Here is a 3,532-nt window from a genome sequence, read left to right as displayed (position 1 = left end):
TCAGAAGAGAATATGAGATTTCTTCAGAGCGCAGCGCCGAGTGACTTCATCGCGTTCATCAGAAATCACCGAACGTACATATGTAACTTTCCTGGCAAGCGCTTAATATGAAGGAATATTGCTACACTGTATCAGAGCTTCATTCATAGATTCATTCTACACTGTATCAGAGCTTCATTCATAGAGATTCATTCTACACTGTATCAGAGCTTCATTCACAAAGATTCATTATACACTGTATCAGAGCTTCATTCACAGAGATTCATTCTACACTGTATCAGCGTCATTCACAGAGATTCATTCTACACTGTATCAGAGCTTCATTATACACTGTACCAGAGCTTCATTCACAGAAATTCATTATACACTGTATCAGAGCCTCATTCATAGATTCATTCTACACTGTATCAGAGCTTCATTCATAGATTCATTCTACACTGTATCAGAGCTTCATTCATAGATTCATTTTACACTGTATCAGAGCTTCATTCACAAAGATTCATTATACACTGTATCAGAGCTTCATTCACAGAGATTTATTCTACACTGTATCAGAGCTTCATTCACAGAGATTCATTCTACACTGTATCAGAGCTTCATTCACAGAGATTCATTATACACTGTATCAGAGCTTCATTCACAGAGATTCATTATACACTGTATCAGAGCTTCATTCAGAGATTCTATGCTGTATCAGAGCTTCATTCATAGATTCATTCTACACTGTATCAGAGCGTCATTCACAGAGATTCATTCCATGCTGTATCAGAGCTTCATTCACAGAGATTCATTATCCGCTGTATCAGAGCTTCATTCAGAGATTCCGGTGTTATTCGTTGGGTTCTTAAATTGAAACAGTTATTTATCCAATAATACAATAAACATTAGAAATCCCGGAATGACTCCTGGAAAAGAGCCGGGGGTCTCCCAACTGCATCTCAGGGGCCAGATGTGGCCCTCTGATGTGACGGGGATTCTGTCCAGCCAGATAAGTTCAAGAATGAAGATGAAATCAGTCACCCCTCCCCCAGTGATCAGACTGTAGACTGTAACTTTGTAGGCGAAGGAGTCATTTCCTCAGTCTCCCCTCCCCCAGTGATCAGACTGTACATTGTAACTTTGTAGAAGGAGGAGGAGTAATTTCCTCAGTCTCTCCTCCCCCCCGTGATCAGACTGTACATTGTAACTTTGTAGAAGGAGGAGGAGGAGTCATTTCCTCCCCCAGTGATTAGACTGTACATTGTAACTTTGTAGAAGGAGGAGAAGGGATTTCCTCAGTCTCCCCTCCCCCAGTGATCAGACTGTACATTGTAACTTTGTAGAAGGAGGAGTCATTTCCTCCCCCAGTGATTAGACTGTACATTGTAACTTTGTAGAAGGAGGAGAAGGGATTTCCTCAGTCTCCTCCCCCAGTGATCAGACTGTACATTGTAACTTTGTAGAAGGAGGAGGAGCCATTTCCTCAGTCTCCCCTCCCCCGGCGATCAGACTGTACATTGTATCTCACACGCCTTTCATCTTGTTCAATATAAAGTGTTCTCTAATTGAGAGCCGTATCTGCCTCATACAATATATACAGCACAGCCCTGGAGGGTATCCAGCTTGCTGCCCCTCCCCCCGAAGTCCAGGAGTTGGTTTGGGGCGGAGTCTTCATTCTAATAGAATAGAAAAGCAATAAAATAGAAAGAATACACAGTTGTGTTCAGAATAATATCCGTGTGATGATAAAAGTGACTAAAGCTGCAAATCCTTCTAATCCTTTTCTTTCCATCCACACAAATGCATTGGGAACACGACACATTCTATTCCAAATCACAACATGAAGAAAAATACATCAAATTTGTGTTGTTCCTCTAAAAAAATGTGAAAAGTGATTAGACGGTTCAAAAAAATGGCCGTGTTTGTATTCTTCTTTACAAACTCCAACATTCACTATATAAACTGAGAAATGTTTGAAGATTTTGCTTTCCTTTGAATGACTTCATGAATATTTGGTTGTAGTCGCACTGTTTCTGAGAACTGCTGTACATCTGTGTTGCATGGAGTCCCCCAACTTCTGGCCCCTGTGATCAGGTATTCCAGCCCAGGATGATTGGACCACATTCCACACTTCTTCTCTATTTCTTGGTTTGGCCTCAGAAACGGCATTTTTGATGTCACCCCACAAGTTTTCTATTGGATGAAGATCCGGGGATTGGGCTGGCCACTCCATAACGTCCATCTTGTTGGTCTGGAACCAATGTCGCACGTTTACTGGTGTGTTTGGGGTCGTTGTCTCGTTGGAACACCCATTTCAAGGGCATTTCCTCTTCAGCATAAGGCAGCATGACCTCTTCAAGTATTCTGATGGATTCAAACTGATCCATGATCCCTGGTATGCCATAAATAGGCCCAACACCGTAGTATGAGAAACATCCCCATATCATAATGCTTGCACCACCATGCTTCACGGTCTTCACAGTGTACTGTGGCTTGAATTCAGTGTTTGGGGGTCGTCTGACAAACTGTCTCCGCCCACTAGACCCAAAAAGAACAATCTTACTTTCATCAGTCCACAAAATGTTGCCCCATTTCTCTTTAGACCGGTCAATGTGCTCTTTGGCAGATTGTAACCTCTTCAGCACGTCTTTTTCCCAACAGTGGGACTTTGCGGGGACTTCTTGCAGATAGCTTGGCTTCACATCGGCGTCTTCTAATTGTAACAGTCCTCACAGGGAACGTCACACCTTCTTTCATCTTCCTGGAGCTGATTGTTGGCTGAGTCCTCACAGGGAACGTCACCTTCTTTCATCTTCCTGGAGCTGATTGTTGGCTGAGTCCGCCCCATGTTGGCTATTCTTCTATCCATTCCAATGGTAGTTTTTGGCTTTCTTCCGCGTCTTTCAGGTTTTGGTTGCCATTTTAAAGCATTTGCGATCATTTTAGCTGAGCAGCCGATCATTTTCTGCACTTCTTTATATGTTTTCCCCTCCAATCAACTTTTTAATCAAGGTACGCTGTTCTTCTGAACAATGTCTGGAACCACCCATTTTCCTCAGAATTTCAGAGAGAAATGCACTGTAACCAGCATGTCCAACATTTGCTGCCTTCCTTCCTTAAATAAGGGCAATAATTGCCACCTGTTTATCAAAGAATGAATGACGTCACTAATAGAACTCCACACGGCTATTATTGTGAACACGCCCCTTTCAATGAGTGATTCAATGACACAGAATCAGCAGCATGCATGTCATGACTGTCGGGTCTGTTGGATTTCTATGACTCTACTACACCTGCTAGGAAATTATTTGCCATGTAGGAATATCATTTCCACCAAAAACAGCGATTGATCCGGTTAGTGATGTCTGACGGCTAGTATTTTCAACACAACTGTAACTGTCTACTGAAGTTCGAATAGAATACATTTGAATTCTAATCTGTTGTATTCTATTCAGAATTCTAATTGCAGAAGACGGTTATCCTCCATTTTATTCTAGTCTGTTTTTCTCTTCTATTCTTTTATGTTTTCTATTTTTGAGAATTCAAATTTTGT

This window comes from Staurois parvus, unplaced genomic scaffold (assembly GCF_062004578.1).
Source record: "Staurois parvus isolate SC_StPar_1 unplaced genomic scaffold, SC_StPar_1.0 ptg003880l, whole genome shotgun sequence".
Taxonomy (NCBI): domain Eukaryota; kingdom Metazoa; phylum Chordata; class Amphibia; order Anura; family Ranidae; genus Staurois; species Staurois parvus.
The sequence above is the reverse complement of the archived record's forward strand: the minus strand, read 5'-3'. Positions refer to the sequence as shown.